Source organism: Microcaecilia unicolor, chromosome 9 (genome assembly GCF_901765095.1).
Source record: "Microcaecilia unicolor chromosome 9, aMicUni1.1, whole genome shotgun sequence".
Taxonomy (NCBI): domain Eukaryota; kingdom Metazoa; phylum Chordata; class Amphibia; order Gymnophiona; family Siphonopidae; genus Microcaecilia; species Microcaecilia unicolor.
Window position 1 is genome coordinate 163,664,749 of NC_044039.1, and position 23,267 is coordinate 163,688,015.

Genomic DNA, 23,267 nt, shown 5'->3' on the forward strand with positions numbered 1-23,267 from the left:
GTTAGCCAAGTGCTTGGAGGGTACGAATAATCACGGAGGACAATTCTGCCTTACAAAAAGTCTGGACCGCCATAGGGTAATCCGGCTCCAAAGCCAGGAGTTTCCCCTACTCCAGGTCCCCCACTAGGGGAGAATGCCCTAATCTGCCGGTCAGGGGTGGCTCAGAGAAAAAGGATGAAGGGGAGCCATGGAAAAAGGGGTTACCAACGACCTCCCCTCAGAAGTCGTGTCCACACGCCTTCTCTTTTCAGGGGCCACTAAGGGCAGGGGTTGAGAGGGGATCCCAAGGATGTCCTGCAGCAAAGTCCCAGATTGCTGCTGAGCGCGCTTCACCAGATAAGCCTGATGGTGCAGTAAGACAAAAATCAGGTGAAAAAGGTACCTCCGAGGGTCCTCACACCCTTGTCTCTGCCACAGTCAACTGCGAGGGACCAGGATCGCTTGGGTCAGGCACCTCCCTCTGGAGGCTTGCCGCAAAGGAGAGAATAGCTAATCCAGTGGCAAGATGACTGCTGGGGATGTCGTGTCAGGCACAGAAGAGGGAGAGCATGTGCAGGAATTTCCTGTGCAGAAAGGCACCATGTTTTCTGTCACCACCGCAAAGTCTCCCGCAGCTGAATCAGCGCAACCCCTGAAACAGAGAACGGACACCGCCCGCTGCTTCTTGCAGCAGGTGTAGCGTTTCACGGTCTCAGCAGCCAACTCCCCCAAGCCACAACGGTTGGAACTCTGAAAGGAAGGAAAAAGAATCATTCACTGCCACCAGTCATGCCAATTACTGTGGTCTCCATAGAAACCCTGCTGCAAAAGAAGCATGTGGTTAGCATACCTGGGTTTAAAAAGGTCTGGACAAGTTCCTGGAGGAAACATCCATAGTCTGTTATTGAGATGGACATGAAGGAAACCACTGCTTGCCCCAGGATTGGTAGCATGAAATATTGCTACTAATTGGGTTTCTGGAAAAGGCAAAAGGAGTAGCAAAACTGAACAAGAGTGGTGAGAAACCAAGGCTATGTGAACAAAAAAAGCCCAACAAAACTTAATAAGGAAGCCTTGCCTTATCCTCAGAGCTATGCCATTGTAGTTTCTGTTAAGTACTGGGGTTGCTGTTTTTTTGATTTTACTGAAATTTATATAAAAGTAATTAAAAATTAAATAAAAATAGGAATTAAAAGGTTTAATCCAGCATAGGAGGCAAGTCATTAACATGTATGAAGTGCTGCAGACCTGGAATAGCTTTGCGCTATATGAGATCACATAGCCAACTTGATTTGTTCTAGGATGCCTCCTATCTAGTTTTTCCTTATTAAGCTTTGTTGGGCTTTTTTTTTTTTTGTTCACATAGCCTTATGTTTCTCACTACTCTTGTTCAGTTTTGCTACTCATTTTGCTATTGCCAATTTCTTATTGAGGAGTTACAGTTTTTCCCTTTATTTTTGTGACTAATTGGGTTTCTGCCAGGTACTTAGAAACTGGAGTGGTCCCGGTGGACTGGAGAAGGGCGGATGTGGTTCCTTTGCACAAGAGTGGAAGGAAAAGGTTGGGAATTATAGACCTGTCAGTCTGAGCTCGGTGGTGAGTAAGCTAATGGAAACGCTTCTAAAAAGGAAGATTGTGACATTTCTTGACTACATGGCATGCGAGACCCGAGGCAGCATGGCTTCACTAGTGGCAGGTCGTGTCAGACGAATCTGTCTTCTTCAACTAGGTGACCACACAGTTGGATGTGTTAGGGGCGCTTGATGTGGTATACTTGGATTTCAGCAAAGCCTTTGACACGGTTCCGCACAGGCGACTGATAAATAAATTGAGTGCCCTCGGTGCGGGACCTAGAGTAACTGATCGGGTAAAAAATTGGTTGAATGGTAGGAGACAGAGGGTGGTGGTAAATGGAGCTTGCTCCGCGGAAAAAGAGGTAGTCAGTGGAGTACCGCAGGGACCGGTCCTAGGGTCGGCTCTTAACGTCTTTGTGAGCGATACTGCGGAAGGGCTGTATGGTAAGGTTTGTCTCTTTGCGGATGATACTAAACTCTGCAACAGGGTGGACACCCTGGAGGGTGTGAACAACATGAGGAAGGTCCTAGCAAAGCTAGAGGAATGGACCGATATTTGGCAACTAAGGTTTAATCCCCAAAAATGCAGGGTCATGCACTTGGGTCGCAAAAATCTGAGGGACCGGTACAGTATAGGGGGTTTAGTGCTTCAGTGTGTGAAGGAAGAGCGGGACTTGGGGGTGACTGTGTGACAACCTTAAAGCTTTCAAACAGGTAGAAAAAGCGACAGCCAAAGTCAGGAGGATGCTTGGGTGTACAAAGAGAGGCATGACCAGAAGGAAAAAGGAGGTGATAGTACTGTTGTATAAGTCTCTGGTGAGGCCTCATTTGGAGTACTGCTTACAGTTCTGGAGACCGCACCTACAGAAGCATATAAACAGGATGGAGTCGGTCCAGAGGGCGGCTACGAAATTAGTAAGCGGTCTTGAATGCAAAAATGATCAGGACAGGCTTATGAACCACCAGCTGGAGTGGCCTAGTGGTTAGGGGGGTGGACTTTGGTCCTGGGGAACTGAGTTCAATTCCCACTTCAGGCACAGGCAGCTCCTTGTGATGCTGGGCAAGTCACTTAACCCTCCATTGCCTCATGTAAGCTGCATTGAGCCTGCCATGAGTGGGAAAGCGTGGGGTACAAATGTAACAAAAACAAAACCTCAACATGTATACGTTGGAAGAGAGGAGGGAGAGAGGAGACATGATAGAGACGTTTAAATATCTCAAGGGCATTTATGTACAGGAAGAGAGCCTTTTTCAAATGAAGGAGAGCTCTGGAATGAGGGGGCATATGACAAAGTTAAGAGGGAATAGGCTTAGGAGTAACCTAAGGAAGTATTTCACAGAAAGAGTGAGGCGTGGAATAGCCTCCCGGTGGAGGTGGTGGAGTCGAGGACTGTTCCAGAATTTAAAAAGGCATGGGATAAGCATGTGTGATCGCTTAGGAACAGGAAGAATCAGGGGTTACAGAGGATGGGCAGAATGGATGGGTCATGTGGCCTTTATCTGCCGTCATGTTTCTATGTTTCTACTGGTTTTGGCCACTGTTGGAAGCAGTATACTGGGCTAGATGGATCACTGGTCTGACCCAGAATGGCTATTCTTATGTTTTTCAGCCCCCACTCCATCTAGAACAGCTGCTGCCAAAGAAATCAAACTAAGTGGGGGGGAGGGGTTCTAAATAAACAGTATTCTTGTTCCACAAGCGCAGCAAAAGACTCGGAAACGGGGACCAAGTGCCTAGGTTCAAAACCACCCAAATACTGAGTCCCCTTTTCTTTTTTCATTTACAATAAAGCCAAAGCAGTGGAACTGAGCAGAGGGAGAGGAAGCCCACAGAAACAGTAGCAGGGGGCCACCCGGTATGGGGGAGGGACTTGAGGTGACCAGGTATTCCCTCCCTAAAGCCAGCATCGAATAGTCGGGACACGCCCACCCTCAACTGCCCAGGAGCACCCCTAACAGAGGAATCCAGGAGAACCATCCGTCCGCCTGCTGAAGATAGAGATATACTGGCTTTGGGAGGAGCTATCCATCCTATATCACTGGGTTTAAAGTCAGTGATCTCTATCTCCACCTTCTGATAGAAGGTCACAACCCACTAGTTGCTGGATTCGTTTGCTGCTGATGCTAAAAGAAATTATGCACTATTTGTTTTTTATTTTCCAATATTTAAGTGGCTTAGACTGTTCTGTGATTGCAAATGAGAAAGTCTCAAACTCATGATGCTTCTCAGCACTGAGGACCCCTGCACCCCACTGCCTGTTAATATTTATTTATTATTACATTTATATCCCACATATTCCCACTGATTTTAGGCTCAAAGTGGCTTACAATAAATCTGTAATAAGGCTACAGTACAAGAGGTACAATTATACAATTGAGAAGTATGAATAGAATAACAATTAAACAGCAATAGGTAAATAGTGTCCTTGAATCATATTAATGGTAAGAGTTAGTTCGGATTATGTTGAACCTGGGGAATAAGCCTTCTTAAACAGTACTGATTTCAATAATTTTCTAAAGTTTAGGTAGATCTGGTAGATTTTACTTGTTTGGGCACAGCATTCCACAGTTGAGTGCCTATCAGGCATATTTTCAAAGCACTTAGCCTTCCAAAGTTCCATAGAAACCTATGGAACTTTGGAAGGCTAAGTGCTTTGAAAATATGCCTCTATGTATGTAAAGTTGAAGGCGTAAACTGATTTGTATTTAAGGCCATTACAGTCTGGGTAGTGTAAGTTCAGTTATGATCGTGAGGTGCTGGATCTATTTCTGAGTGGTAAGTCAATTAACTTAAGCATATATTCTGGGACTTCACCGAAGATTATCCTGTGAATTAATGTACATATTTTAAAGGCTATTCTTTCTTTAATGGGGAGCCAGTGCAAGATCTCTCAAAGTGGTTTTGCAGATTCAAATTTGGGTTTTCCAAAGATCAGTCTTGCTGCAGTATTTTGAGCTGTCCGCCCTATATGAATGTTTATAAGGATGAGATGGCATGATAAATATGAAAGTTAATAAAGTGGAGTTTTTTTTTAAAGGTGTGTCCTTTACAAAGAGGTGTATCCGGTTTTCACTGAGGTCTTTTTTTTCTCCACCTTTTTTCAATTGATTTCCATCTACCCTTGAACACTCATAATTAATTGTAGAATTGTTTTTGGACTATTGTGGATAATTTTTCCCAATCACATTGCATTTGTCCACATTAATTTTCATCTGCTATTTGGATGCCCAGTCTTCCAGTTTCTTAAGATCCTCCTGCAATGTCTTATAGTCTGCATGTAAATTAACAACTTTTTTTTTAACCATTTATTTTATTATTTTCATGTACAAACATGGCAGCAAGGAAAACATTTCTAATACAACCAAATCGCTAACCAAAAATTTTTTTTTCCATAACTGTTTCCCCCTCACCATGTCCGAACGTGTTCTTTTAATCTCACCCTCTCCCTGTCCCTCCCTCCCTACTTCAGTGTCTCATAATTCTATCTCAGCATTGTATTTTCTCCGCTAGTGTCCAGAGATGCGTTGTGAGGATTGCCATTGTTCATAAGATTTCCAGATTTTTTGGTGCTGCATCAATCTACCTGTCCGCAGCGCAGTGAGTTTAGCCATCAGGCCAATGTAGTCCAGTTTCTGCAGGACTCTCGAAAGACCCGGTAGCATGGGCTGTTTCCAAGCTGCTGCCAGGACCAGCTTGCTGGCTACAAACACCTGGCCGGCAAATTGATGTATTGAATTTCGAACTCCTTTAGGTTTGAAATGCAGCAAGCAGTGGTCCATTTTCATTGGGTAGCTCACCCCAGTGACCTCATGTAGGAATTTCAGTATCTCTCCCCAGTAGGCCTGGGCATGTCTACAGGTCCACCAGATGTGAGTCATATCACCTGTAGCTTCGCACTGTCGCCAGCATTTAGCTGAGCCATGCGAAACATTTTTACAATGCGATGTGGAGTGTAATACCAACTATATAATAATTTATGGCCATTTTCGACCATAGCGCTAGACACTGAAACCCTGAGCAGAGATCTAATTGCTAATTTCCATTGGGGAAACATATATGTTACTCCCATGGCATCACCCCATTTATTTAGATAGTGTTCTATTGGGTTGGTGTACAGAAGTAACGCTGCATAAAGTCGTGATATGCTACCCCTGCCTCCCCCCTTCATTAATCCATTTTCTACCTTTGTTTCTGCTAGGCTAAGTTCTCCTTTTGCCCGCCGGGTTAGAAAGTCTCGTACTTGGTAGTACTGGAAAGCCTGCAGGGGGGATAGCCCATGCTCTCTACAAAGCACTTCAAAAGATAGCGTCCCACCTTCCTCCCACATTTGGCCTAGTGTACGTAATCCCATGTTCTCCCAACTGCAATAGGTTGTGTCCTCCCTGCCTGGCCCAAAATGAGGAGCAAATCTAAGATACATGTGGCGGAAGTATCTGCGCCCAGAAAAAAAGCGCTCTCGGACCTTACTCCAGGTGAGCAAGGGCCATTGTATCAATGGTGGGCACCGTTTTATTAATTCCTCTAACTCCTGTTTAGCCAGCCAGGGAATGGCCCTAAGCGGAAAGGGTCCCATCCAGCCTTGTTCTATCTGCGTCCCAATATTCCCTACATCCATGAACCATGTGGTTATGGTCCTCAGATGTGCTGCCTGGAAATATAGGGCAAAAGACGGGACCCCCATCCCCCCTCTCTCTTTAGATTGGTACATAACTTCCCTTAGAACACGCGGGGATCTTTTTTTCCAGATGAAGGAGAATACCTTTCGCTGGAGGTTTCGTAGGAAACTATCAGGGATTGCAATTGGTAATGCCATAAAAAGATAGAGTACCCTAGGGAGTATCACCATTTTTACTGCACTGATTCTCCCAACCCAGGACAGTTGCAGGCCATCCCACCTTTGTAGGTCTTGGAAGAGTTTTTGTAGCGTCTCAGGGAAGTTAACTTGAAAAAGCTCATCAATGTTTCTCGGCATATTTACCCCGAGATATCTGATATAGCGCAAGGCCCATCGAAATGGGGCAACTTGTTGCAGTCAGGTTTTTTGCTCAGCGGAAATATTTATATCTAATGCCTCAGATTTGTCTAGATTAATTTTGAAACCCGAGACTCTCCCATAAGCATATAGTATTTCTAGCACTCTTGGGAAGGAGGTCTCAGGATCTCTCAGCGTTAACAGAATGTCGTCAGCAAAGAGGAGTGTCCGTGTCTCTAGGCCTCCCAACCGTGGGCCTCTAATATCAGGATGTGCTCGAAGTCGTATCGCAAGTGGCTCCATTACGATGGCAAAGAGCAAGGGGGACAATGCACACCCTTGTCTTGTCTTGTCCCCCTATGAAGGAGGAAGGGTTCTGTAAGCCTACCATTTAATCGTATTGAAGCTGTGGGAATCTTATAGATTAGGTGGAGCCAGTTGATGAATCGCCCCGAAAATCCCATTTTAACTAACACTCCGAATAGAAAGGCCCAACTCACTCTGTCAAACGCCTTTTCAGCATCAAGTGACAGGATGCATAGAGGGGACCGTGTGTCCTGTGCGTGGTAAATCATGTGTAGGGCTCGTCGAATGTTATCAAACGTCTGTCTCCCATGCACAAATCCCGCCTGGTCTTCGTGAATAAGAGAAGGTAGACATTTCTGTACCTGTGTTGCTAAAATTTTTGTAAAGATTTTATAGTCTACCCCTAAGAGAGAGATGGGCCTGTATGATCCGCAAAGCTGGGGGTCTTTCCTGGGTTTATGAATAACCGTTATGTTGGCCAAATTCCACGTTGGCGGGAGCCCCGAGCTAGTTTCCAGTGAATTAAATACCCTTAACATCAAAGGGGCTAACAGTTTCCCGAATGTCTTGTAGAACTTATTGGTAAATCCGTCAGGGCCTGGTGCTTTTCCTGTAGGTAGCCCTTTTATAGTGCAAGCAATTTCTTCCAACTCAATAGGTTGTGACAACCTCTGAACGTCATTACTTGCCAATTTAGGGAGCTCCTCACCCTCTAGATAAGCCTCCATCTCTATATCAGTTATTTCTTCCCCTCTGGCATACAGTGTGCCATAATAGTCTGTAAATGCCTCTTCTATGTAATCAGGGTCTGTATGGATCTCTCCCCCCCGTCCCTCAAACTCGCGATCGTATTGCGGGTTGCCTGCTGTTTGAGTTTATAGGCTAGCAGGTGGCTAGCCTTATTACCAAATTCATAATGGGACTGCTGGGCTTTCTGTAAATCCTCGGCTAGATCCGCAAGCTCTAGATCGCAAATTTGATTCCGGAGCCGACGGATCTCGTCCATAATTGTCTGCGAGTCACTCAAACTGCCCCGATGAAGTTTGGATTCCTCCTGCTCTAATTGACTCCGGAGTACAGCCTCCTTGGACATTCGCTGCTTTCTAACATGTGCCTTAAGCGCTATTAAGTGGCCTCTCATGGTTGCTTTAAATCCCTCCCAAACTGTAATGGGTGAGACCTCTCCATTATCATTGAACTGGATATATTCAATAATATTTTTTTCTATGCTCGCAACATTAAGCGGATCTTGTAAGAGAGCATCATCTAAGCGCCACTCCTTCCTCCCTCCTCGGGCTTTGGGCAGCATCAATTGCATCAGTACTGGGGAATGGTCTGACCAGGTTCTGGGCAGTATCTGGTGGGTTCCCATCTTTCCTGCTACTGATATTTCCCCTAGCCAAAAATCTATCCGGGAGAACGACTGATGGACTGCAGAGTAGTATGTGTAAGTTCGCTCTTGTGGATATAGCTGGCACCACAAATCTATTAAATGCCAATGGGCAATAAATTCTTGCAGTCGTATTCTCTCTCTATGACCATAATGTGTGTTACCCGAAGAGTTATCGAGGTGAGGCTGTAAGGTAAGGTTGAAATCTCCCCCGACTATTAGAGAGCCCTCTATGTGTTGTTGAATGACCTGATCTAGTTCAGAAAAGAATCCCTCTTGCTGCATATTGGGGCCGTAAACATTCACTATAGTGTAAACCTGTCCCATCAGTGAGAAAATCACTAGGAGGTATCTTCCTCGTTTATCCCTGACCACTTTTGAAATATTCCATGATTTATCTCCCGCGAATGCAATGAGCACTCCCTTACTCTTCGTATTATCCCCATTGGACGCAAAATATATAATTGGAAACTTTTTATGGCGACACAGGTATTCAGATTTGGGCAATAGATGGGTTTCCTGCACTAGGACCACGTCCGCCCGAAGGCGAAGCATTTCTCTAAACAGGAGTTGCCGCTTCCTTGGGATATTCAGCCCTCTCACATTGAGCAGCAATAAATTAAGTTCAGACATATTTCCTCTTAGTATATCTTTCCATAGCATTCTGGAATTTTAGCTGGCTCCTCATTTTCTGCCATCCCTGTTGGGCCTGTCCCCTAATTTCTCTGAAGTAGGCCTTCCCACCCTTCCCCCCTGTCTCCACCCCTCCTCCCCTGATTTTTAAAGCTGCCCCTGTGAACCATCAAGGGCATCTAGGGAAGGAGTGTGAACTAAGTGTACGTCATGTCAAGACCCCGCTAGCACTCATATAATATAAACAATCAAAGCCCCATATTGGTTTTAAGTCACATAACATTCTTATTAAACCGTTTAACTTTGTAACAACCGAACTGGATAAACATAGTGCCAACACTTTGAGGTATCGCTCCTAACCACATCACATAGTCATCCAGAACTGTACCTTTGCCTCTCAGCAGTGCAACAAGCACCTTGATGATCTGTAGCCTGAAATCTCTGTCAGGGCAAATCAGCCTCTCTGAAAGGCGTAAACAGATGGGATATCCTGTCTCCTAATCTGGCTCCCTTCAGGAGACTTTAGTTGCCGACTGCTGGCGCTTCAGACGTTTCTGGCCATTTCCCACTCGTTGCCATTTTGGTGGTATCATCCGCGCTGTGCCTTGCTTCGCTGTTACTCCTAAGTTAGATGCCTCGCCCGTATCTTCTTCTGGCAGAATCTCCTTCGCCTCTGAGAGTGATCTTATTTGGTGCATCTTTCCCTCTTTATAAAATACTAGGGCGAAGGGGTGCCTCCATTTGTATCGGATTCCAAGTTCCTGAAGGCGTCTGGTGACCGGTCTAAGATCTGCTCTGCGTTTTAGAGTAGTGGCCGCAAGATCTTGATATATTTCTACTGCGTATGTGTCCCAGGTAAAGTTTGGAGTCTGCCGTGTCGCTTTTGCCACTTGTTCTTTCAACTTATAGTCTCTAAAGCAGACTATTATGTCCTTTGGGAGATTAGCCCGCGGGGATCCGAGCGCTCGGTGGGCCCGTTCTAGTTGGATTGAAGCTGGGTCCATCACTGTGCCGCCCACTGCCAGGAGCTCACTCACCAATTTTTGGACCGTGGATTCGCAGTCAAGGTAGGCAGGGGATTCCGGTAACCCTCTGAAATGCAAATTACATCTACGGCTCCGATTCTCCAGGTCCTCCAGCTTGTCTAAGACCTGGTGGTGTGCCCATTCAGTTGCAGTGGTTCGTTGATCCAGGGCTTCGATCGTCTCTGACTGGGCATCCAATCTAGTCTCCACTTCCTCTATTCTGGACCCCAGCTCCCGTATTTCGCTTTTTAAATCAGCTCCCATTGTTACCAGATCATTGCGCATTGCTTTTAGATCTGCTCTGATTTCTTGGAGCCATTGCTGCCATTCAGGTCCCATTTCCTCCGCGGGCTTCCCCCAGTCTGTGCTAGCATCTGCTTCCATCAGAGGTGTTGTCTCGCTGGGAGACGCCGGCTGCTCTCGCTCCTGGCGGTTTTGCTGTGTGGCCGCCATTTTGTTTTTTCCCCCTCGCGGCTCCGAGGAGTATGCAAAGCGGGCGAAATCTACCTTCCTCGCCTCTTCCCACATCAAAATCGCCTTCAGCCGCTGTCACTTGGGTCTCCACTCTCCGATGGCGCTTAATACGCTTTACAGAGCGGGCTTTCAATCGTTTAATCGCTACGAGTCATGCTGAGCTCAGCTCTTAAGCGACCATGCCGCTCGATGACGTCACTTCCTCCCTAAATTAACAACTTTAAATAGTTTTGTGCCATCTGCAAATTTAATCACCTCACATGTTCCCATTTCTAGATCATTTATAAATATGTTAAATAGCACTGGTCCCAGTACATATCTTTGGGGCACTCCACTGAGAGAAATAACCATTTAACCCTACTCTCTGTTTTCTATTCCTTAACCAGTTCCTGACCCACAATAGAACATTCCTCCAATCCTATGGCTTTTTAAAATTTCCTCAGGAGTCTCAAGAGGGACTTTCTGAAAATCTAGATACCCTATATCAAGCAGCTCACTTTTAACCACAAGTTTATTCATGCCTTCAAAAAAATGAAGGCAATCAGTGAGGCAAGTCTTCCCTTGGCTGAATCCATGTTGATTCTGTCCCATGTTTTGTCTATATGCTCAGTAATTTTATTCTTTTTAATATTTAATTATTTAATATTTAAATATTTAATATTTAATTCTTTTCCAGTATTTTGTCTGGCACCAACATCAGTAATTTCCCAGATCACCCCAGAAAATCAGTGTTAACACTGGCCACTTTCAAATCTTCAGGTACTATAGACGATTTTAATGACATGTTACAGATCACTAACAGCAGATCAGCAATTTCATGTTTGAGTTTTCAGTATTCTGGGTGTATATCATCTAGTCCAGGTGATTTACTACTCTCTAATTTGTCAATCTGGCTCGGTACAATTTCAGAACAATGATTTGAGCTGTTGTTCAACCAGACTCCTATGCTCCCCTACTGATACTGAAAACATACACATGATGCTCCAGAGGTGCAATGGGGAGACCCTTTGAGTAGATCAGTGGTCCACAACTGTAGCACAATCTGAAAAGAACTGCTGTCATTTAGAAGACAGATGTTGCGTCTCCTTATTCCACTGAATCCAAGGTGCCATTATAGCACCTTTTTTTAGACGAGTAAAAGATTGAACCTTTTCAATGAAGTGCAGTTTTCTGTCTTGTGGAAGAAAAGTGTTTACTTCATCTGTCTTGCAGAGTTCCTATAAAGGAAATCTCTGCAGGCCAAACATGAATTTTGTTGGGGTTTTTTTTTTTTTTAAGAAGTTGATGAGTAAGTTGAACAGTTAAAAGACATCTGGAAGTGGCATCTATATTTGACCACCCAAGAATTCCTTATTTTCTATCATTCCCAAAGAAAGAACAGCTCCTGGCTGGGTAGGGCAAGGTGTGTACTGGAAAAAGGAACTGTGTTCAGACAAGCAACCAAAAGGAAGATGACTGCTTGAGCTGAATAGTGGCAACCTGTCCCAATCACTTTCTCTCTTTGACAAGGCCTGTTAAGATTTCTAGGCAACTGTAACAGACTCAGAAGCAAAGAGTAGAAAGCCTAAAGAAACCTCCTGTACTGTGTTGTGCTCACTCATCTAGAGCACTATAGGGCTACAACAGAGAAATCCTGAAAGGTGATACAGTGGTCACTAATGTAATCTGCAGTCTCTAAACCTTTTGGCAGATGAAACTTGCACTGGAGATGTACTACTTAGCAACTTGGTATGCATGCCTTGAGACCAGATGCTCATAGCCATGCAAGCCAGCTAACAGCAATGGCAGCTGACAACATTTTCTCTGAGGTGTCAAAGATGTCATATGCTGAACAGGTAAGCTAGGTTCCACACATCTGCTTCAGACATAATGGCAGTTTGGTCAGAATGAGCAGGCGGACTAGTTGAAGCCCCTTGTACTTTTTGATGGATGGTATGCATATATTGGCACCATATACAAAACACTTTCTCAAATGGTCTAACAACCTGGGATCTTTTCCATGTGGTGTACTAGAAAAATTTCTGCATTTCTTTGCTTTGTGGGGGTGGGGGGTTAAGAATTGCTGAGTAAGTGGATGGGAGGGTAATGACAAGTGGTGGGAGCCAATCAAATGGATGGGGAGGAAATAATGGTTGGCAGGGTTGTGAAAGTATTGAGGGGGCATATTTCTGAAGTTTTGGGGGCTTTTACGATGTTGAATACAAGTCAAGGGGGTTGCATGAGTGAAGAGGGAGAGCAATGTTGTTATTAGGGAGCAGTAGGTGTTTGGGGAAGATGGGATATTCGGGTAGCAGCGATAGAGAATGACTTTTGGAAGAGTGTGTGGGGTCTGCATGAAAGCAAGGTACCATAGCTAGTGACTGCACAACAGTGTCAATGCTGGGTGTATATACAGCATGTTAAGTGCAGAGGGATGGAAGGGAATTGGGTGATGAGCAGGAAGCGTGAAAATGAAAATCAGTTCTTCCTTTCTACATTTTTGTCCTCTTTGTCCCCTGCCCCCACCCCTTCCCTTTTTCTACAGCTGCAGTGCCTCCTCTTCACTGACAGGACTCACAGACTCCCTCTGGTTCTTTAAAGCGAATGCTACATACCTGTAGAAGGTATTCTCCGAGGACAGCAGGCTGATTGTTCTCACTGATGGGTGACGTCCACGGCAGCCCCTCCAATCGGAATCTTCACTAGCAAAGTCCTTTGCTAGCCCTCGCGCGCCTGTGCGCACCGCGCATGCGCGGCCGTCTTCCTGCCCGAAACCAGCTCGAGCCGGCCAGTCTCATATGTAGCAAAAGAGATACAAGGGAAGACACAACTCCAAAGGGGAGGCGGGCGGGTTTGTGAGAACAATCAGCCTGCTGTCCTCGGAGAATACCTTCTACAGGTATGTAGCATTCGCTTTCTCCGAGGACAAGCAGGCTGCTTGTTCTCACTGATGGGGTATCCCTAGCCCCCAAGCTCACTCAAAACAACAACCATGGTCAATTGGGCCTCGCAACGGCGAGGACATAACTGAGATTGACCTAAAAAAATTTACCAACTAACTAAGAGTGCAGCCTGGAACAGAACAAACAGGGCCCTCGGGGGGTGGAGTTGGATCCTAAAGCCCAAACAGGTTCTGAAGAACTGACTGCCCGAACCGACTGTCGCGTCGGGTATCCTGCTGCAGGCAGTAATGAGATGTGAATGTGTGGACAGATGACCACGTCGCAGCTTTGCAAATTTCTTCAATGGAGGCTGACTTCAAGTGGGCTACCGACGCAGCCATGGCTCTAACATTATGAGCCGTGACATGACCCTCAAGAGCCAGCCCCGCCTGGGCGTAAGTGAAGGAAATGCAATCTGCTAGCCAATTGGATATGGTGCGTTTCCCCACAGCCACTCCCCTCTTATTGGGATCAAAAGAAACAAACAATTGGGCGGACTGTCTGTTGGGCTGTGTCCGCTCCAGATAGAAGGCCAATGCTCTCTTGCAGTCCAATGTGTGCAGCTGACGTTCAGCAGGGCAGGAATGAGGACGGGGAAAGAATGTTGGCAAGACAATTGACTGGTTCAGATGGAACTCCGACACAACCTTTGGCAGGAACTTAGGGTGAGTGCGGAGGACTACTCTATTATGATGAAATTTGGTGTAAGGGGCCTGGGCTACCAGGGCCTGAAGCTCACTGACTCTACGAGCTGAAGTAACTGCCACCAAGAAAATGACCTTCCAGGTCAAGTACTTCAGATGGCAGGAATTCAGTGGCTCAAAAGGAGGTTTCATCAGCTGGGTGAGAACGACATTGAGATCCCATGACACTGTAGGAGGCTTGACAGGGGGCTTTGACAAAAGCAAACCTCTCATGAAGCGAACAACTAAAGGCTGTCCTGAGATCGGCTTACCTTCCACATGGTAATGGTATGCACTGATTGCACTAAGGTGAACTCTTACAGAGTTGGTCTTGAGACCAGACTCAGACAAGTGCAGAAGGTATTCAAGCAGGGTCTGTGTAGGACAAGAGTGAGGATCTAGGGCCTTGCTGTCACACCAGACGGCAAACCTCCTCCATAGAAAGAAGTAACTCCTCTTAGTGGAATCTTTCCTGGAAGCAAGCAAGATGCGGGAGACACCCTCCGACAGACCCAAAGAGGCAAAGTCTACGCTCTCAACATCCAGGCCGTGAGAGCCAGGGACCGGAGGTTGGGATGCAGAAGCGCCCCTTCGTCCTGCGTGATGAGGGTCGGAAAACACTCCAATCTCCAGGGTTCTTCGGAGGATAACTCCAGAAGAAGAGGGAACCAGATCTGACGCGGCCAAAAAGGAGCAATCAGAATCATGGTGCCTCGGTCTTGCTTGAGTTTCAACAAAGTTTTCCCCACCAGAGGAATGGGAGGATAAGCATACAGCAGACCCTCCCCCCAATCCAGGAGGAAGGCATCCGATGCCAGTCTGCCGTGGGCCTGAAGCCTGGAACAGAACTGAGGAACTTTGTGGTTGGCTCGAGATGCGAAAAGATCCACCAAGGGGGTGCCCCACGCTTGGAAGATCTGGCGCACCACTCGGGAGTTGAGCGACCACTCGTGAGGTTGCATAATCCTGCTCAGTCTGTCGGCCAGACTGTTGTTTACGCCTGCCAGATATGTGGCTTGGAGAACCATGCCGTGCCGGCGAGCCCAGAGCCACATGCTGACGGCTTCCTGACACAGGGGGCGAGATCCGGTGCCCCCCTGCTTGTTGACGTAGTACATGGCAACCTGGTTGTCTGTCTGAATTTGGATAATTTGGTGGGACAGCCGATCTCTGAAAGCCTTCAGAGCGTTCCAGATCGCTCGTAACTCCAGAAGATTGATCTGTAGATCGCGTTCCTGGAGGGACCAGCTTCCTTGGGTGTGAAGCCCATCAACATGAGCTCCCCATCCCAGGAGAGACGCATCCGTGGTCAGCACTTTTTGTGGCTGAGGAATTTGGAAAGGACGTCCCAGAGTCAAATTGGACCAAATCGTCCACCAATACAGGGATTCGAGAAAACTCGTGGACAGGTGGATCACGTCTTCTAGATCCCCAGCAGCCTGAAACCACTGGGAAGCTAGGGTCCATTGAGCAGATCTCATGTGAAGGCGGGCCATGGGAGTCACATGCACTGTGGAGGCCATGTGGCCCAGCAATCTCAACATCTGCCGAGCTGTGATCTGCTGGGACGCTCGCACCCGCGAGACGAGGGACAACAAGTTGTTGGCTCTCGCCTCTGGGAGATAGGCGCGAGCCGTCCGAGAATCCAGCAGAGCTCCTATGAATTCGAGTCTCTGCGCCGGGAGAAGATGGGACTTTGGATAATTTATCACAAACCCCAGTAGCTCCAGGAGGCGAATAGTCATCTGCATGGACTGCAGGGCTCCTGCCTCGGACGTGTTCTTCACCAGCCAATCGTCGAGATATGGGAACACGTGCACCCCCAGCCTGCGAAGTGCTGCTGCTACTACAGCCAAGCACTTTGTGAACACCCTGGGCGCAGAGGCGAGCCCAAAGGGTAGCACACAGTACTGGAAGTGACGTGTGCCCAGCTGAAATCGCAGATACGGTCTGTGAGCTGGCAGTATCGGGATGTGTGTGTAGGCATCCTTCAAGTCCAGAGAGCATAGCCAATCGTTTTCCTGAATCATGGGAAGGAGGGTGCCCAGGGAAAGCATCCTGAACTTTTCTTTGACCAGATATTTGTTCAGGGCCCTTAGGTCTAGGATGGGACGCATCCCCCCTGTTTTCTTTTCCACAAGGAAGTACCTGGAATAGAATCCCAGCCCTTCCTGCCCGGATGGCACGGGCTCGACCGCACTGGCGCTGAGAAGGGCGGAGAGTTCCTCTGCAAGTACCTGCTTGTGCTGGAAGCTGTAAGACTGAGCTCCCGGTGGGCAATTTGGAGGTTTTGAGGCCAAATTGAGGGTGTATCCTTGCCGGACTATTTGGAGAACCCACTGATCGGAGGTTATAAGAGGCCAACCTGTTGTGAAAAGCTTTCAACCTCCCTCCGACTGGCAGGTCGCCCGGCACTCACACTTGGATGTCGGCTATGCTCTGCTGGAGCCAGTCAAAAGCTCGCCCCTTGCTTTTGCTGGGGAGCCGAGGGGCCTTGCTGAGTCGCACGCTGCTGACGAGAGCGAGCGCGCTGGGGCTTAGCCTGGGCCGCAGGCTGTCGAGAAGGAGGATTGTACCTACGCTTGCCAGAAGAGTAGGGAACAGTCTTCTTTCCCCCAAAAAATCGTCTACCTGTAGAGGTAGAAGCTGAAGGCTGCCGGCGGGAGAACTTGTCGAATGCGGTGTCCCGCTGGTGGAGCTGCTCTACCACCTGTTCGACTTTCTCTCCAAAAATGTTATCCGCACGGCAAGGCGAGTCCGCAATCCGCTGCTGGATTCTATTCTCCAGGTCGGAGGCACGCAGCCATGAGAGCCTGCGCATCACCACACCTTGAGCAGCGGCCCTGGACGCAACATCAAAGGTGTCATACACCCCTCTGGCCAGGAATTTTCTGCACGCCTTCAGCTGCCTGACCACCTCCTGAAAAGGCTTGGCTTGCTCAGGGGGAAGAGCATCAACCAAGCCCGTCAACTGCCGCACATTGTTCCGCATGTGTATGCTCGTGTAGAGCTGGTAAGACTGAATTTTGGCCACGAGCATAGAAGAATGGTAGGCCTTCCTCCCAAAGGAGTCTAAGGTTCTAGAGTCCTTGCCCGGGGGCGCCGAAGCATGCTCCCTAGAACTCTTAGCCTTCTTTAGGGCCAGATCCACAACTCCAGAATCATGAGGCAACTGAGTGCGCATCAGATCTGGGTCCCCATGGATCCGGTACTGGGACTCGATCTTCTTGGGGATGTGGGGATTAGTTAAAGGCTTGGTCCAGTTCGCCAGCAATGTCTTTTTTAGGACATGGTGCAGGGGAACAGTGGACGCTTCCTTAGGTGGAGAAGGATAGTCCAGGAGCTCAAACATTTCAGCCCTGGGCTCGTCCTCCACAACCACCGGGAAGGGGATGGCCGTAGACATCTCCCGGACAAAGGAAGCGAAAGACAGACTCTCCGGAGGAGAAAGCTGTCTTTCAGGAGAGGGAGTGGGATCGGAAGGAAGACCCTCAGACTCCTCGTCAGAGAAATATCTAGGGTCTTCTTCCTCTTCCCACGAGGCCTCACCCTTGGTGTCAGACACAAGTTCACGGACCTGTGTCTGCAACCGTGCCCGTCTCGACTCCGTGGAGCCACGTCCACGATGGGGGCGTCGAGAGGTAGACTCCCTCGCCCGAATCGGCGAAGCTCCCTCCGCCGACGTAGTCGGGGAGCCTTCCTGGGAGGCGACGGCAGCCGGCACCGCACGCGGTACCGACGCCGGAGACCTCACCTCGGGCGATGGGCCAGCCGGCGCCACGCTCGACGGTACCGGAGGGGTAGGGCGCAACAGCTCTCCCAGAATCTCTGGGAGGACGGCCCGGAGGCTCTCGTTCAGAGCGGCTGCGGAGAAAGGCATGGAAGTCGATGCAGGCGTCGACGTCAGAACCTGTTCCGGGCGTGGAGGCTGTTCCGGGCTGTCCAGAGTGGAGCGCATCGACACCTCCTGAACAGAGGGTGAGCGGTCCTCTCGGTGCCGATGCCTGCTGGGTGCCGACTCCCTCGGCGACCCAGAGCTCTCGGTACCGACACGGGAAGGGGACCGGTGACGATGCTTCTTCGACTTCTTGGAACGAAGCATGTCACCGGAGCTTCCCGGTACCGACGAGGAGGACGTAGAATCCAGCCGTCGCTTCCTCGGGGCCGAGGCCGAAGGAGGTCGGTCTCGGGGGGGCTGTAGCGCAGGAGCCCTCAGGGTAGGGGGAGACCCACCCGAAGGCTCACCGTCACCAGCAGGGGAATGGACAGCCCTCACCTGCACTCCAGACGATGCACCACCGTCCGACGACATCAGCAGACGAGGTCCCGGTACCACCGACGTCGATGCAGCTATCCGATGTCTCGGCGCCGATGCAGAGGGCCGATGCCTCGATGCACTCGATGCACTGGCAGCCGAGGATGAAGCTCTGGACGCTGAAGACGTCGATGCACACGATACCCCCGGTGCCGATGCCGACGAAGAGCCCGAGAACAAAACGTTCCACTGGGCCAATCTCGCTACCTGAGTCCGCCTTTGCAAAAGGGAACACAGACTACAGGCCTGAGGGCGGTGCTCGGCCCCCAGACACTGAAGACACGACGCGTGCCTGTCAGTGCACTTCTTGAAGCCGCTGGAAGGCTTCGATGTCATGGGCGGAAAAATCACGCCGGCGAAATCAAAATCCGAAATGGCGAAAGTGAGCACCAAAAACTTTGAGGGAGAAAATCTCGACCGAGGCCAAAAAGAGGCCTACCCCGACGACGAAAGAAAACTTACCGTGGCAAAGTCTGAAAATACGGGAAGGGGCAAACGAAACCCGAGGGGGCTTCCGGAGCACTTCCCGAACAAATTGTTAAAGATTTTCCGAAGAAAAAACACGTCGAAAGAGAAAAGGACGCGCGAGGTCGACTTTCCGGGGCTCGACACGGCAAAAACACAACCGTACCGAGTGCGGACAAAAGAAGACTGGCCGGCTCGAGCCGGTTTCGGGCGGGAAGACAGCCGCGCATGCGCGGTGCGCACAGGCGCGCGAGGGCTAGCAAAGGACTTTGCTAGTGAAGATTCCGATTGGAGGGGCTGCCGTGGACGTCACCCATCAGTGAGAACAAGCAGCCTGCTTGTCCTCGGAGAATCTCTGTGCCACTGTCTGCCTCCTTTTCACCTGTGGGACCCTACCGGCTTTTTTAAGCATCTGCACCACTCTGTTACCTTTTCGCTAATGGAATCTAGGGACTCCTGCCAACATTTCAAGTCTGCGCTGCTCCTCTGCCTCCTCTGTCAGGCCTTAACTACTACTACTTATCATTTCTATAGCGCTACTAGACGTACACAGCACTGTACACTTGAACATGAAGAGACGGTCCCTGCTCGACAGAGCTTACAATCTAATTAGGACAGACAAACAGGACAAACTAGAGGTAAGGGAATATTAAAGTGAGGATGATAAAATAAGGGTTCTCAACAAGTGAACAAGAGTTAGAAGTTAAAAGCAGCATCAAAAAGGTGAGCTTTTAGCTTAGATCTGAAGATGGCCAGAGATGGAGCTTGACGTACCGGCTCAGGAAGTCTAGTCCAGGCATAAGGTGCAGCAAGATAAAAGGAACGGAGTCTGGAGTTAGCAGTGGAGGAGAAGGGTGCAGATAAGACAGATTTACCCAGTGAACGGAGTTCCCGGGGAGGAACCTAGGGAGAGATGAGAGTGGAGAGGTACTGAGGAGCTGCAGAGTGAATGCACTTATAGGTCAATAAGAGGAGTTTGAACTGTATGCGGAAACGGATAGGAAGCCAGTCAAGTGACTTGAGGAGAGGGCTAATATGAGCATAACGACACTGGCGGAATATTAGTCGTGCAGCAGAATTTTGAACAGATTGAAGAGGAGAGAGATGGCTAAGTGAGAGACCTATGAGAAGCAAGTTGCAGTAGTCTAAGCGAGAGGTGATAAGAGTGTGGATGAGGGTTCTGGTAGTGTGCTCAGAAAGGAAAGGGTGAATTTTGGTGATATTATAGAGAAAGAAACGACAGGTTTTAGCAGTCTGTTGAATATGTGCAGAGAAGGAGAGGGAGGAGTCGAAGATGACCCCAAGGTTACGAGCTGATGAGACAGGAAGGATGAGAGTGTTATCCACAGAAATAGAGAATGGGGGAGGAGGAGAGGTTGGTTTAGGGGGAAAGATAAGAAGCTCAGTCTTGGTCATGTTTAGTTTCAGATGGCGCTGAGACATCCAGGCCGATACTTTGGCCTGGATTTCGGCTGAGATTTCTGGTGTGGAGAGGTAGCTCTGGGAGTCATCAGTGTAAAGATGATACTGAAAACCATGGGATGAGATCAGAGTACCCAGGGAAGAAGTATAGATGGAGAAAAGAAGAGGTCCCAGGACAGATCCCTGAGGTACACCAACTGACAGTGGGATAGAAGTAGAAGAGGATCCACTACAGTATACACTAAAGGTACGCTGGGAGACTTAACTACAATTATACTAAATGCATGCCTATGGACAAATAAATGGTCCCACCTTCTACAATAGGTGGTATTGCCTGATGGTGAAACATGCCCAAAAAATGTTGTAGAATAAAAAAAATAAATCCTATAATAGTACAGGTAACTTCAGAATGAATCTTAGCATAAAATTTTAAAAACCACAACTAAAAGCTCACAATCTGTAAAAGGATTTCTAAACAAATCATATTTCATATATCCTTTCCAAAAACAGATTTTGTTTTGCTCTATTCCATGGTTCACGCTATTTGCCTAAATAAATGTACCACTAGGCAAAAAGAAAAATCCTGCAATTTGTGAAGATAATCACCACACCTGAAAGAGGATCTGGAACTGTTCTTTATGCCAAGCCAAATTTTAAGCACAATTAAATGCACAAAACTAACCTAACCAGAAATAAGATCTCATTTGAACAAATGACATGAGGCTACCTGTTCTTGAATGTGCTCAAGCATGTAATTCAATGCTTAGACTTGAACACACCTAATTAACACAACCTAGGGCACTCTAGTATGAAAAGCCACTCAGTGACCGTGGCACATGAAGAAACATCCAGTTTTAAAAGTTCAAAACCCTACTCCAGGCAGTGGGAGTTAATGTGGCCCAGAAAGGCTCCCATATGGCCTGGAACTGGCATCCCGCCAGTAAGCCCAGAGTCTGTAGATGGTGCCACTCCATAGTAAAAACATGGATCATTCTCTGGCAATAAGTTTCACAGCTTAACTATGCACCAACTGTGCAGAAGTTTCTGGGATTAAGGACAGTTTGGTTCTACATTGTTGTGAATTTTTGGAGAACTATTGGAGAACTATCATAGGGCAAAAAAATGTGCATAATTTTAATCTTCCTGTAATGATACTGATTTCACTGGAGATCGTTTAGAAAATATTTGAAATAAGTTTTGTCACTAATGAATGCTGAACACATTCTGTTTCCTCTTTATTATTTACCTCAAAGGATTCCTTTTACTAAGGCAAGGTAGGCCTGATGCGGGCTTACCACGCAATAACAGGGCACTACCGCAGGATACTGTGAGGCATCCTGCAGTAGTTTCCCACTCAGCAGACGCTAATCCTGAGCTGGAAAATATTTTTTTTTATTTTCCAGTATGAAAGGCAGGCCCATAGGCAGAAAGTAGGCATGCCTGCAGTACTCGGATAGCACAGACATGTTACCGCTCGTTACCCGATTACTGCGGGAGTCCTTTCCACCTCCTAAATAGGTGGCGGTAATGGCCACACTCTAATGAGGAAATCAGCAGCGGAAATTAGTGTGTGGCCATGACAAAAAAATAAAGACATTCTACTGGCGCGCTAAAGATGGCCACAGCGCATGGTAAATCCATGCAAAAAAGTACTGCAGGCCACCTTTTAGCACATCTTAGTAAAAGGTAAAGGTGCTCAGGCTATAAGGAGTGGCGGGATGGGGACCTGCACTACTCCAGCATGGACCTGCAGGGCGAAGCCAAAGTGCCTCACCCAGTGGACACTAAAAAAACGTGACTGGGGAATGCAGCACATGGCTCTGAGCGCAACCAGGTCCAATCTGGAGGATCGGGTAACCTGGGTGCAGCAGTTAGGCTCAACCTCACTGTGTAGCCTTGGACAGCAGAGCGGGGAACTAGACCAGGGTCCTGGAGTATCAGCCTGCACAACCAGCTATTTGCTAGAGGTAGAAAAAAAAAAACTGGGATCTTTCCACTGAGCACCAGCAGGTTATACTGGTGAGGTCACTGTTAAAGACCAGCCTTTTCTCTACCTCCATATGCTGGTAGGAGAGGATAACACCCACTTGTGCAGAATATAGCCAGATGACTAGAAAGTAGTACATTTAAAACATATTTCTTCACGCAACATGTAGCTAAACTCCATTTGTTGCCAGTGTGGTAAAAGCGGTTAGCGTAGCAGGGTTTTAAAAAAAAGTATGGACAAGTTCCTACAAGAAATGTTCATAAACCATTATGAAGGTGAACTTGTGGAAATCCATTGCTTATTCCTGGGATAAGTAAAATGAAATTTATTTTACTATTTTAGCATCCTGCCAAGTACTTGTGACTTGATTAGCCATAGTTGGCAACAAGATACTGGGCTTATTGGGCCTTTGTCCAGTATGGCAATACATATGTATTTCTTTTACATATTACTTGTTTCTGCTTTTTTTCACTTTGGTAACACAGCAGTACATCACTATTCCATTACTAAACTGAGGACCCGATGCACAAAGCTTACTGTGCTTGCAATGTTTGCTTTAGACTGGTTGGAGCTGCTCTAAAGTGAACGTTATTTAGCATTTAATGCACAAAGGGGATCTGTGTGGCTTTAACCGTTTTCTGTAGCTGCTAGCAATAACGCAAATGTATAACAATAAGCTCATTAATATTAAGATGAGCATGCCATGCAATGCACGGGCATTTCAATATGATGCACAGGAAGAAGCGCCTACCTTTAACGTGCAAAATTTCCCGGCAGGTGTAGAGCTGTCATCGTGTGAGGGCGACATATGGGAGGAGCACACTGCTTGCATTATTCAATAGCAAAACTTGTCTGCGAGCAGAGCACAGCTTAGAGGGATGAAGGGGAGGAGGGCTTTCAGCAAGGATGAAGTTTTTTTTAAATAGTAAATCAGTGTGTGCACTTTTAAATAGCAAAACTTGTACGAGAGCAGAGAACAGCTTAGGGGCCAGAAAAAAGCAGACAGCCAATTGGCTGGGGAAAGCTCCTATGATATCAGCTTTGGGGGGGGGGGGGGGGGGGAGGCTTTCATCAAGTAAAATTTCATGTCTTACCTGATAATTTTTTTTTCCTTTAGTCC

General features: G+C 47.7%; 1 protein-coding gene across 1 annotated transcript in view; it reads right to left on the bottom strand.

Annotated features, from left to right (window-relative positions):
- MAP4K5 (mitogen-activated protein kinase kinase kinase kinase 5) overlaps positions 1–23,267 on the bottom strand; it is a 354,391-nt gene that overhangs the window by 302,470 nt on the left and 28,654 nt on the right. The window lies entirely within an intron of this gene.